Source organism: Lepidothrix coronata, unplaced genomic scaffold (genome assembly GCF_001604755.1).
Source record: "Lepidothrix coronata isolate B3197 unplaced genomic scaffold, Lepidothrix_coronata-1.0 Scaffold15, whole genome shotgun sequence".
Taxonomy (NCBI): domain Eukaryota; kingdom Metazoa; phylum Chordata; class Aves; order Passeriformes; family Pipridae; genus Lepidothrix; species Lepidothrix coronata.
Genome location: NW_016690195.1, coordinates 4,147,286 through 4,161,693, shown reverse-complemented (window position 1 = coordinate 4,161,693; position 14,408 = coordinate 4,147,286). Strand labels below are relative to the sequence as shown.

Sequence of the window (14,408 nt, the reverse complement as noted above, 5' to 3'; positions counted from 1 at the left end):
TTCAGAACAAAGCAACAGAAAAATACTCACCTGAAAGGCATTAGTCAAATTAAAAAAGGAGATTTTAAAATCCCTGCATTTTGAGATATAAAATCTCTTTCCAGAAACAGGGAAGAAAATGCTCCTTAGGAATATAGCTCTTACTCCTGCCCAAGAGTCAGCCTGAGCTTTGGGCCTGACTTCAGCTTAGTCATATGCTGACAGCTGACAGTGTGTTCATCTGAATAGATGATTTTATAGTTAAAACTGTCAGGCATTATATAGCTGATAAAGAGGAAAAGAAAAATATGAAAGGAACTCGCCAGTCCTAAGGGAGAGAGCTCCCAAACCTGGCATCTTGGTGTCAGTGTCAGGGGTAGGTCTTTCCCTTGCTGCAATACAGCTATCACTAACATCACCATCTGTATTGCAGCAGCTCTCAAATTCGGCAAAAATCTTCATCAGCTGAACCTCAAATGCAGCACACTGTTTCTGCAGAGCAAGGAGTGTAACAAACGCTTAGATTTGGACCTCTTATTTTTTTCCATTGTTGCGTGCCTGCATTTTGTTTGTTTGAGGATTTCTATGTGTTTCCTCCAATTAAATGTCCGCATGTATCTCAACAGAGTTCTATTAGGTAAAGAGGCAAAATAGATTAGTCCTCCGAAAATATTCACAGGAAAATAATGTGGTAATTTTATTTGCCATTTTCCCCCCTGATAGAGCTGTCACAGCTTATTTACCACAGGGGGAGACAGTTAAACCCATATCCTTAGAAGTTCTATGCATTTAAGAGGCTTATATATCTCTTCTGGGACCCTCGTTCAAATCCTGGGCTAATCAGAATGAATACATATCTTTCTATTAGATGGCTCTAAAAAGTCTTAGGTGATATCAGCTCCTGGTGGACGACAGTCCACAGCGTAAAACTATTAAATGTTTGGCACAAATGGCAATACTTACAGAATGAAGCTGAAAACTGTAATATCCTCCCACATCACGAGAAGTTAAGTCTGCTGCTCAGAGGTTGAAATTAAAGCCTGCCACAAATGCTAAACCTGTTATAGTTTCTTAATTCAGCATAAACTCAAACAAGGAAGTTCTTTCCCAAGTTTACCAATTTCTTCCTTTTTTTGTTTCTCATTTCTTTGCTAATTCCTCTGTTTTGAATTGAGTGCTACACCTTTTTTACATTTGAATTAGGTCTCACTTGAGTGTTATTTCAGAACTTACTAATCCTTCAGAAAGGAAATGATAAACAGCTTGGAAAAAAACGATAAACCCTTGCTGACATTGCCCATGTTGCACTCCCATAACCACTGCAAAGGATCTAGGACTTACTGTCACAGCACACTCATCTCCCCTTTTACTTTCTGCAGGACCACTGAATGGGCACTCTCCAAAGAGCTTCCCAGGAGACATTCCCAGGTAACGCCCACTGCTCCCCCCCAGCTTTTGTGGACGCACCAGGTTTCAGAGGGAGAAAATGGACCACTGAAACCAATTACTCTGAAGCAGAGCTTCAGATACACACATTCCTACAATCCCCGCTTCCATAACAGCACAGCTGTAAGGTGACCTTTTTGTAGCCTTACCAACACAATCATGCCTGTGGATTGTCTTTTCAGAGTTATTTCGTTAGGCTGGAGTGTATGAAAAAAAGAGGTGATTAAATGAGACAATAGCTATGCTTTAATGGCACCTCTTTCTTACAGGGAAAGCAGAGTACACTGCATCTTATCAATGGATTTTCTACTGTCTTGCACCTGCTACTGCAGGGCTCATTTCTTGCCCCTGGGCAAATGCAGAGTGAATGGCAGAGGTACCTGAGCAGAAGGAAGGATTATACAGCAGGAGCTGTAGTGATAGGTTGTATTTGTAAAGGAAATCAACACAATAAATAAAAGGAGAAATGGAGAAGTTATAGAATGGTAAAACTGAAGTAAGAAATATTGGTTATGAGACCTGGTTGCTTATTCAATACAGGGGCCACACTCCAGAAAAAGTTTACAGCTATGTGAGAAACAAAACTCACCTTTTATAATGAACAGTAGCTGGAGCATTTAGGTGAGTGTAACCCTGAGAAAACAGTCACTATTATTGCGAGTTATCTTGGAACTTTCCTCATTTTAATGTTCAGCTCACAGGCTGAAGTTCAGAAACTAGTTTACCTCGGCTGTAACAATCATGGAAGCAAAGAAGCACTTCTTGATTCCAAAAAAAGTCTTGCTCCCATGTAAACCATTAGAACGTTTTACACTGGCTGCAGTGGAAAGAAGACTGTGACAAATCAGTGTCTCTCTTACTAAACCAGCAACTAAGTAAAAAGGCATTAAAAGTACATTTGCATGTTTAGTATGGTCTAAAATGTAAATGCCATAGAAGCTACAATAAGCATGTAACCCAGTCTTTTCTATTTAAAAAGTACTTCATTTAAAAAAACAACCACCACACACACACAAACCCCCATACAGATACCCCAGATTTCCTCCAAATGTGTTAAACACCAGGTATCATAGTTCTGTCTTTTGAAGTAGAAGCTAGAATTAAAATAACTGAAAACTCTAAATGATCAAAAGCATTGCCACCTTCCAAGCTACATACAGTGTCCAAGGTAAACACGTGTTGTAAACCACTGCCAGTCTCCCAGTTAGTTTATCTAGTAAGAGTCTGTTAACAGAAAGCAAATAAAGCAATGACCTAGCTACTTCTGGTTGCAATGGAACTACAAAAAAGATTATGAATGAGAAAATAGTTAAGATTCTTGCTGCACACACTAACATGGATTAGCAATTACGAAGGATTCTGTACTTGATGATTTCTTTTAAAACAGGCTTAATAAGAAATACCAGTTTACTGAGCATTATACAGGTGCATAGGAGCTGCCATTCTGCCTGCCTGGTCAGCATGATTTCTAAATGGCCAGGAAAGAAGTGACTGTATACCCAAAGGCAAGCTGTCAAAATTCAGTTTGCAGCTGATAAACTGATTACAAAGCTGCTTAAGACTTTGCTTGTAAACAAAAGCATTTATCAACTAATAATTTGCAATAAACTGATGTAACTCCCAGCTGAGCCCCAAACTGTAATTGTCTTTACCATCTGCCTATTAAAATACCATTCTTCATCACCAAGCAGGAGCAGAAGGGAGAGAATCTCCAACAACTACATAACTTGCATGCTTATAAATAATCTGTGAGCATTTCACACATTCATTATGACTGCCAGGTTTTGTATACTTCATTTTCTCTTTTTGAGAGGCAAAGAGGTGCTGTAAAGTGGCAGAAAAGAAATTAATAAATACCGCCTGGTGGAAGAAAAAATTATGTAAATTCATCATACTCTGCAGTTTCTTAATTTTTTTCTCTTTTTGCTACTCCATAGGAATATCATGATGGAAGCCCCCTCAAGCACAACTTTGCAGATTAAACTCTCAATTTCTTTTCAACTTGTCAGTTTTCATTACCTTTCTTTCTTATGCATTCACTTCTTACAGCTGCTTCAATGGGAAGCCAGTTAAAGCATACTGGCTCCCTAGGGGGGAGTCTGCCAGGGTCTGAGGCATTCTGCAGGCTACCTGGACCCTCTACAGGTCACCCTTAAGAGAATTTTGCCTATCTTGTTGAGAGGATGTCTGAAAATTAAGTGAATTTACATGCTTTTATTTTCTAGCTATTGACAGCCCAAGTCCTGAGAAAGGTGGTAGAGTTTAGACAAAGTTCAAAATTAACTAATTCAGATGCTCTAAAGCTGATACATCCCAAAGGAAGAATTACTTTGTCAAATGCCTAAAATATTCAAGTATGAGGGGGAGAAAACAGGAGAATTGATACTGTGCAGAGAATGGCAGCCCCTCAAGATGTGTCTGCATGAAAAATTGAATTTAACAGAGAGTCGCACTATGATTTAGTGCAATGCACTCGACCAGATATTTTTGCAATCTGCACTCTCAGCCACCCACTGGTCTGAACACAAGGCTGTGACCACAGACCGATGACGAGTTTACGTCTTCAAAAGTATCTGTACAAAATGCACAGATGTCTTAAATACAACTTGATTTCCCATTGACTTTCCAGATTCAGACTAGAATGATCTATTTAGCCGAAGTGAGGCTTTTCATGTGTATGAAAAACATTTTATGCCATCACTAGGAGGAAAATGGGCATCTAAAAGCAAAAGAAGGTTCGTCCTGTTAATCGTATTGAAATCCAAGAAATTAAAGCATGATCCTGTCACCCATGTTCACAGCAGTTTCATTTCCTTCACTGATCTTTGTCTACCTCGTATCACCTTTGTCTGACTCTCTGTTACTACCAGCATTACCCATAGAACACCACCTCACTCTCAAGAACTGCAAAAGGAAATAAAACTCACAAGACAGATTGGTACCTATGGACTTCATTGTTTAAGATACATTCCACTCAAGACAATGACGGTTGTAAACTAAGGTAATTTTACATGTATATAAATACATGTAGTCATAAATATGCCGGCTGAACCAGGTCTCTGTACCTAAGTTTTTATCCACAGTTCTGGGGACAAGGCCCAAACTGGGGTGAAACAGAGGGAAAAGTGAACAGCATGCATGGGTACAGAAAACATATGTGTGAATTTTTTTTTTTTAAATTTTGTAAAGAAGAAGTTTTGTTTTGTGATAAAAAACATCTTTCAAACCTCTGTAGGTTACACCCATCATATAAATTATTTAATCACAGAAGCATAGATTGGCTTGGGTTGGAACGGACCTTAAAGATCATCTAGTTCCAGCCCACCTGCCATGGGCAGGGACACTTTGCACTAGACCAGGTTGCTCAGAGCCCCATCCAAACCTGGCCTCGAACGTTTCCAGGGATGGGGAATCCACAGTTTCTCTGGGCAACCTGCCTGTGCCTCACCACCCTCACAGTAAAGAATTGCGAACTTTAAGTAACTTGACTGGATGAGATCGTTAGCAAGATAATGCTGAGCTAAGCTATAAAGTTAGAAGAGTCACAGTTTTAAAGACTTGTGTAACAATTACATTACAAAAAAGGTAAAAAAGCCAAAACAAACAAACAAAAAAAACCACAAAAAAAACCAAAAACCAAAAAACAAAAAACAAAAAAAAACCAAAAAACAAATTGGAAAATATCGGGAGACACTAAGCTGGAATTTAAGATTCCTTTTGGTTACCACACGAAAGACAAAGTCATCAGAATTTGCTATTCAAACACCGCCTGTCACGTCCAGCCCCTCAGAAATCCCCCCCGCGGCGGCCCCGCCCGCCCCGCAGCGCCCCCCCGCGGCCCAGCGCGGCCCAGCGCGCGGTGCCGCGCCGCCGCCAGCAGATGGCGCCGCCGCGCCGCCGCCGGGCGCGCTGAGGGGGGGCCCCGTTATTTATTTAATTTTACACAAGGCTGCACATCGCACCGCCGGGGCTGATAACGCCGCGAGCTGTCGGGAACTTTGATTAAATCCTCTCCGCGCGCCCCTGTGCTGCTCTCCCGACAGCCGCCCCGTGCTTTTCCTGTCACGACAGAGCGAGATGCTGTCGCTCCCGTGGCGGAGATGTGTCCCCTCACGAAGGGGCGCCGGGCCACGCGCCCACCGACCGTACCGGAGGTGATATTTTAAATAAACTGCCGGACTGACGCGCAAAGCGAATAATATCGTTTACAATGCTTTCTGCTCATCCGGGCAGCACCCTTCTTTGCTCCGGAAACAGCGCAACGAGGCATTGCCCTGCGACCCCCACCCCGCGCTGGGCTCCCCGCGTCCCTCCACTTCCACTAAACTTTGCGGACAGGCTGTGATGGTTGCCTTTGAGTCCAGGCTGTGATGGCTGTTGCCATCACTGCTGCTGGGCAGGCTGTGGTGGATGCTGAAGCCCTCACGAAAGTGAATTTTTGAGCGGAGCCAAGCTGTGACACAGAGGTCTTGGGCTGCCTCACGCCCTCCTCTGGCCTGGCACCCCAAATCTGCAGCCAGAGCACTCCTTGAGCCAGACGGCGAAGGTGGCACTGCCCATAAGATGTTAATTGAAATCGCCTGTGCTTACCTACAACCACGCGGGTGCTTATTTCTGCTTAAATCATTCCCCTGCAAAACTGGAGAGTGAAAAGATGCAGCCAGGGCTGGAAACTATTCAACATCAGTCACTTCATAATATATCTGTTGCTGAGCAAAAACAGCATTCCAGGGTGCGTGACTCCCATGGAAACACGTGGGACTCGTGATGTGAAAAGTTTGTGGAAACCTTTGAACACTTATCTCTGTCTCATGAGAGTAATGTAGAAATTTTATGTCAAGCATTCAGCAATCCCCAAAGAACTATCTGGCTTTTGGAGGAGCAGGGATTACACACCAAGGTGAAATTCTGCTAGCTCCGTAGTGCTGGCATGAACCCCCGTGTCCTGGCTGGCCCCTTCTTAAAACTGCACAAAATCTTAAGAGGAATGGTATGAGGCTACTCTAAGTAAAAGGGTCACAGAGATTAAAGAAAAGTTCTATTAAATGTTTGGGATGCTTCTGAGAATAGAAGATTTTTACAAAGTAGAATGAACTGGCAGCAATTACCTATCAAGCCTCCCAGTCTGCTTGGAAATCTACACTGCTGATATGGATGTTCTCATGATCACCCCCTCAGCCCCTCCCGATGAACCCATCTCTGCATTTCTCTGACCAGTCCTATTGGACATTAAATATTATCTACTACCTCTCTTCCTTTTAAACCAGGACAAAGTATAATGAACAACTTGGAATCTCTCTAGGGTATGGAAATGGAATACAATCTGGCACTATGGAAAAACACAGTTCATCATTGCCTAACCTATGTATGACTGAGACCAAAACATGGTCTATTGAATGCTGGCCAGTTTACAAGCAGTGAACCTCACAGTATACACAACCTGCTGGAGATGCTTCACTGTCTCATATCTTTTTGTTCTGCTAAAAGTTAGCACTCACATGGACAACCATCTGCATCTACAACTCAGAATCACTAAAATGCTCCATTACTCTCTCCATTAATATGTGTCTTCTTGCTCCTGAGAAGATGATCCTGTACTATCCTATCTCAAAAAATGTGTCCTCATACTTCTTTATTAAGACACCGGAAAAATCAATGCTCTCTATGCCCTGGAAGTGGAAATAGGATTTAGTGCCTATCTTCATAATGGAAAATATTGCCTATGTGTACAAGAGACAGTTTAGGCCTATTTCCCCAGTCCTGGGAAATACTGCTTGACATAACAATATAAAATGCCTTTCAGTGTAGCTTCTTATTCTATGTTTAAGTCTTTTTAGCTAGGGGGTTCTCAGTTGGTAACTTCCTCCTGTTTAATTCTCTTTTTTCATTTTCTTTCTCATCAGCTTTCAGCCTTGTACTCCACTCCACATTCTCGGTTTTCATTAAATACAAACTGATAAAATATTAACTGATTATTGTTAATCTATATGCCAGTCAGGTAACACATACACTGTAGCACATGTATATATATGCAACTATCTGACTTACTGGCCATTACAAGAATTCTCTCAAGACTTCAGTGTCTGCTGGGATGATATTCAACTAAACAGATATTTATTTTTAAAGTTGAAGACTTTGTTTCACAGGTACACTGCAGCTGGTCTGAGTACATTACTTAATGGCACTACCAGAGACGTGCAAACTGTGTCTTGCATCCTTCAGTTATCAATTCAGGATAGTTCTACACAAGTCATCTTTCTGAATCTGAATTAACATTTTATCTCACTGCTCATTTACCTGTGCACAGTACTATTAGCTGAATTAACTGCACAGACAGGTGAAGAGTGAATAATGTTAGAGAAATGGAAATAGCTGTAGTTGTAATTTTTTTTTTTTTAAAGCTTTATTTGGCTGCTTTTGACAGGTCATTCAAAACTATTCAGCTTCTTGACCTTAAGTGTTACTCAGACATCTGATCTATATCTAATAGATACATCCAGTTCTCTGGAAATGGAAGTGTGCCACGATAATATATTTGAGTAGGAATTTCAAGAAAAGAGTTGGCAGTACCAGCAGTTCTAGCATGAACAACTTATTGAGAAGTGCATAACTCACTGCAGAAGAAAAAGATATAAAATGGACAAACAACCACCTATTGGGGAAAGCAAATTTGGAAGGGAAGACAAAAGAGACTATGTATGAAGGATTTAACAGGTAAGAATGAGAGGCTTAAATATACTATGTGATGATAAAAGGATCAACTGAGGATTTAAGAGGGCATAGTTGGGCATATTTTAAGTGAGCTAAATTATCTTCTCAATAGACTCTTGCAGATGTTAGAAAGGTTTGAGGAGAACTTAAGGCAGCAGTCACTGGGCAAAAATGAAGAAAGCTACTCCTGATCTTGCTCTGACTTCTGATGTGCAGTCATTCACTTATCTGAGGGAATTTCAAATGGGCCTGCTGATGGGCATACGTGCACCTGCAGAGCAGCTCTCTACCCTCCTGCTACGGGCAATGGCAAAGAGCCACTCAGAGAGGCCTCTCAAAGTACACTTGTAAAAGTTAATTAATATAAGGGATATGAAAGCACTGAAAAAAACACCAAGTTACTTTCTGATTCTTTCATTATTAATTATTATTAATAATTAAATATCCTTGGTTTACATATTCAGAACACCTCTAGACAGGTTCCTGCCCCAAGGAGTCTGCTGTGGAAAGGTCAGATTTCAAAAACCTTTATTTATAATAACAAGTGCTTAATTTGTAAGTAGCCATCAACTATTTACATAAATAACACCGTTTTGTGTCAGTCTTATGTGTAGACTTTTGCCTCCAAACTGACAGGAGACGACAAAGAAAGAACAGGAGACAAATGACAGAAATGACCTGTGTAATGGCAATGAAAATGGATAACCAGCAATGTGTGGGGTAGATTAAGCAATATGCCTGCTAGTGGGTGCAGATCCCATTAATTCCTTCATGAGTGCATGTAGAGTCCTTAGCTACAGCACTTTTAATTTTTAGTGGATTGATCTGTGTATTTGAAAGAGCAATGTCCAAGAAGAGGCTAGGGGTAGTGGATAATTCTCGAAGGCCAGCTGAAAGGTATGAGTTTTGATGGGGGATTTGAAGGAGGAGTTGCAAATACTCTCATCCACACAGATTGTCTACTTTTTCCCCAATGCAAATCACTACATTTCTTGCCCCAATTTTTTATCAAAATCGCTTCCAACTTATTTCAGTCTGTCACAATAATATTTTCATATGAGGAGTGTTGTAACCTAATTCCTTCATTTGAATAATACATTCATTTTTAATTACTGCAACTTGATCTCAGATTATTCAAATAACTGTTTCATTTTTTATGCTTACCCTGACCCCAGTGTATTTATAGGCTTTTATCCTTACCTGATACCAGTGTAATGTAATTATAGATTGTATTTTAATCATCTACTATATCCTAGTGAGTTTGTTTAAATCACTCCAATCCGGAGTCTTTTATTTCTATGCCTTTTAAAATTCTACAATGGCATTCTCATTGCATAAAAGCAATATTTTTGTAGTTTACTACAATGAATGAACATTTTGCATGCATTGCTGGCCATGTTTCTAATTTAAATTTTAAAAAGTCGCTATAGAGAACTCTATGTAAAATGAAATCCTGACTTGTAAACAGGCATGGGACAGCTCATCATTTTAAATCTTTGTTCATAGCTCCTATTTGCTCTCTAATATAACATTACAAGAAATGCAACAGAAAAAGAAATCAAAGTCTTTTTTCTCCTACCAAAAATAAAAGTATACCTTGCACTAAGAACTGACAAAATATTTATCATTTCTGCTCACAGACACCAAATGTTTGAAAGTTATTTTACCTGTATTAGAAAGAATTCCATTTTGTATCCAGAAGATAAATAGCTTGAGTGGGCCACTTTATCATTAGTCATGGCCACATTTTGATTTCCAGGGTTACCAATTCTCTTTAAGAAAGATTTAACTCTTGGAAGTTTTGCGTATTCTGAGATGGTTCATTTTTGCTTAATGATAATTTTAAAAGCAATAATTGTTATGGTTTTTTCCCCCACTCCTTAGTGCTGATTGAGGAGCTCCCCTTTCCTTATTTTTTGTGTTGCTTCAGATTTCAGATGCAGAATGGGGTCAGAACTCAGATAGGTGAAGCTCCTCATATTTGCACATCTGCCTAAGTACCTGTATCTTCCTGGCCGTCAGATTGATTTGTACTGAGATAATTGCCACTGCTCTAGTCAAACTATGCTCTCTTTTTGAGCATTCTTTTTTTTCTGTGATGACATCTAGCAGCAAACAGCAACAGACCTTAGAATGTCCTTACAACATGCCCTCAGTTGCAGTGTATGCGTTTTTCTACAGAATGATGTAGCCCAAAGATACTTCCGAATTAAACCTCCAGCCCAGCAGTGTGGTGCAACCAACAATACTGTTCCTGAAGTTGAGTCTGTGTCTAAAGTAGATAGTATAGGTGGAAAAATAATCAAGAGAACAAAAAAAAATTATGAAAGCTATTAATAAATCTGATGGTTTATGGCCACACACGTTAGGGAAAGGGGATTGTAGGAGTGCTACTAAAATTCATGTCATTTGCGTTCTCCCCATCCCTTTTCTCAAATGTGTAACTAATTTTTAACTTCAAGTACCTTTATCTTCTGTTCCTTTCTATTCTCCATATGTGTCCATCCCCTGCTGTTTCCTCTATGAAATGTCACTTTCAAATCTGATCACTCCTAGTTTCTAGGAAATAAGGGTCTAAAAGGCAGAGAAACATGATCCAGACTGATGTCTGTTGGAAGGATAGGTAAGAAATGGGCATTAGCTACTTAAAAGTATAAATGAAGTGTCATTTTTAACTCCAACTTCCTTTAACAGATTATCTCAGTCACACTTAAGAACTGCCCAATGTGCCATTTGTGACAAAAGAATTGTGACTAGTACCTTGAATCTAAAGAACAGAAATACTGTCCCATAACAGTAAAAAAAAAAAATCAAAAAAGTAAATAAGAACAGGAACTATGGGTTTATTGAATATAATCACTGAGTAAAATGAATTATTCTGCTTTTCCAAGATCCAGACAGAGGAGCATGTTTCCCTCTGGGATTTCTACTACTATTTGGTCTAATATTCATTTTGCCTGTAATAATACAAGCTTCATTAAAGGAGTAAAACAGCAATTGTCTCCTTGAGATCAAAGGACAATCTGTTAAATAAAAGCAACCGGATCTCTAGAATGAAATAGTAGGAAAAGTTTGAACTAAATTTTATGGTGAATCAAAATGTAAATTGTAATTTCACAAGGAAGACACAGAGCACAAAATTAACTTTGTCAAGACACGGAAAGTGGATATGTTGATCTTAGAAATGTGTACAGATACTGAATACTTATCTATCAGTGGCTTTTTTAACTATTAACACTTCATGATAAAAAATGATGCCTGACTAAGAATCCTGATCTTAAGGAATTACTATTAAACAAGAAACATTACTTATCAGATAAATTATCTGCCTGACCTAGCTTCTTTTTAACTGATCTTGTATTTGAAAAATATATTAATATGGCAAAAAAATCCACCTGTCACCAACAATCATTCTGCAAATCTTGTGACAAAATAGTACCTTTTTAAAAATCCGTCAAATAATACCTAATATTATTTCTAAAGCTATATTTCACTGTTTAAGATTTGGTACTGGAAAAATGAAATAGGATCTCTCTTGCCTAGCTTCAGCATTGATTACTCTGGTTGCTGCAATGAAATCAGTGCACCTGCATTTAACTAAACATGGAGCATTACAGAGCTTATCACTGAAGAAAACACTTAAGAGAAAAAGGCATGCTAAAAATCAAAGCTTTTCTGAAAAAAACCCCAAGAATGCCTGTAAAAAGGACGTGTGTTGGCCAAGCCAAGAGAGAATTAGGGATGCAAACTCCTCTCTAGTCAGAGGGCACATTCCCATAGGACACTAGGCAGCCGTGAAAGCAGGCAGAGCCAGCCAGCAGAGTGAGCCAGCTGTGGGCCATGGATGAGCCCTTCATGCACATTGATGTTTTCTAACATCTTCCTCAGATTCCTTTGAAAGAAACTGTGGCAAAAGTAGCAATGGGAACCTTTACTCTTGCAGGTTTTATTTCTTTCTGCAAAAGGCACAGGGTAGAGTCATGAAGTTCAATTTCAGTCTGCCACTGCCAAAGTAACCCAATCTCTAACTTATTTCAATCCTCTTATTGAGCTGTGTCCTTATACTAATCAAGAAAAAAATTAATAGAAATTATTCTGAGGAAGAAAACTCAAAAGAAATAAAATCCCCCTGAACATATCTTAATTCCAGTCTTCTGAAAGGCTTGTGTTCATAATAATTAGAAAAAAGATTTTTGAACCATTTTTGCTCAATATTTTTTACACAATTTGCAAATGACATTTCTGAAATGCGTTTGGCAGTCACAGATCATGGGTCTGGAGTACTAGCTTAAAAAGGACAGTAATGGACACATTACCTGGTGCCTTTATACACCTGCCAAGGAGTGAAAACGTAGGGGAACAATCTGCTAACCTTAATCAACACACCGCATAGACTCCACAAGTGTAATTTACAGCTTAATGCATCCACAAAGCATTGTGAAGTGCAATGATGACTTTGAGTAAGAAAGGCTAAATCATAGTTACTATTGCCTCATCAAAAGAACTGCATTTGATTCTCCACTAGACCAGTCAAATAAATGTCTGGTATTGTCATACCATGATAAACCAATGTAAATAATGGACAGACATCTATAGGCAAGATTACGTGTTTTGATTTGAAATGGAAAATTAATGACAAACTCCCACTTTGCAAACTCTGTGAAATGCACCTAGTTGGAGGCTTCAATACCCTTCCTTCTGTATTTAAAATGCAAAACACAACCACAAAAAAGTAAAGAAAGATGAAAGAAATCAATGCTGATGCCTCAGCAGTAATTTGGTAAGAATATGTCAGAGAAAAAAAAAAACAAAATCTTCTTCATCACCAATTAAAAAAAGCGAGTAGATATATTTAGCAGAAATACTAGTTTGATGATTTCCCATTCATGCATGTTTATGCATTGCAGCGGTTTCTTTCAGATGGAAAATGTGAATATTAGATGCCTTTTTTGACACCCATGATTCAATTTTGCCTCTGGCAAAATTAAGAGTGGGGACCTTGGTAATATAATCTTTTCACAACATACTAGTTTTGGTTCAAACCAGCTAAAATATTTCTGCTGTCATTACAGTGTGTACTATTTTAAAATGAGCTATTTGTTATGAAATATGTGACAGTTTTATACTGCGGTAAAAAAACAGGTACAGCACAACATACCCTGTGACAACAGGAGTCTCTATTAGGAGATGGGCAATTCAGCTTTCATAAGCCTTTGCATAGTGTTTCAACTTTCTAATGATTCAGCTCTCCTTTCAGCAGATTTTTGTACTGTCTGTGGTGCAGTAAGATCTATACAGTCCAGCTACAATGTCATTTGAAAAAGAACAACTATTTACTAGGAAATACACCAGAAACACTAAATTGTGGATAGCCAGTAGAAATTAATGATTTGCTTCATGACTGAGTCTTGCTAGAGTGAGGTGAGTGATCCAGAAGCAAAGTCCTTTATTTCCATTTTACCAAGACCTTAAATTATATAGTCCTCATCTCCCTATTTTGTAGTTAACACATCCCTTGACTTTAGTGAAACAGCATTTGTTCCAACCCTTACCAGTAGGTTCAGATGATTGGTACAGAATGCCACTCAAACACTCTTGGATAGGAATTTCATCCCTAATAATCAAACTTGATACACATACTGGTTCTTTGGCATGTCTATCATCACGGCCATCTGTTAGGTGGAATTGTGCCTGCTAAAAAGGAGATATGCCAGTTTTAATATGATATAGGTGCCATCAAAATGCAAGTGATGAAGGAAAGACTCTAGAATATGGCAGTAATCTGTCTTCTGCAGAAAGATGCTCTGGGTAGCAACCCAGCTCCTAGGAACATCATATTGGTATACACGATAATTGAGACCTTTGGTTGGCTTTTTTATTCCTGTCCAGTCTGTCTGGGTGCCTCTCTTCACACTGCAGCGTTAGTGTTTTGTGTTCTGCGCTTACTGAAGGAAACACATTTTTTTTTACTATCACAGATGAATCACATTAAATAGCCTAATTTGAAGGTCAAATGACAGATGAAAATAGCCTTTATACCTTTTAAAATTTGAAGTGATTCTGATATTTTTAAGAATAAATACTTCTAAGAATTAAACACAATCCTGCTTATTATCCTTATTTGCAAATGTCTTTGAAGGGTCTCCTTTACTAATGTTTCTGGTAAAAACCACAACTCAGAAGCACTCCTGCTGTCTGATATTCTTCGTAGGAAAATGACTTCTCTGTATAGTCATTGTGCTACTGCATCATCTTTAGAAAGATAAAAAATG

At 39.0% G+C, this 14,408-nt stretch overlaps 1 protein-coding gene across 6 annotated transcripts in view; it reads right to left on the bottom strand.

Annotated features, from left to right (window-relative positions):
- Positions 1-14,408, bottom strand: part of ZFPM2 (zinc finger protein, FOG family member 2) — a 307,099-nt gene that overhangs the window by 17,000 nt on the left and 275,691 nt on the right. The window contains exon 1 of one of the 6 annotated variants that reach the window (XM_017806527.1): positions 10,138-10,382. The exons of 2 other annotated variants lie outside the window; for them this stretch is intronic. The gene's annotated coding sequence lies outside the window, so the exon portion shown is untranslated. Of the gene's footprint in view, positions 1-942; positions 1,346-5,150; positions 5,227-10,137; positions 10,383-14,408 lie in introns of those variants that run through there. 3 more of the 6 variants (XM_017806526.1, XM_017806525.1, XM_017806524.1) reach the window with 3 other exon arrangements.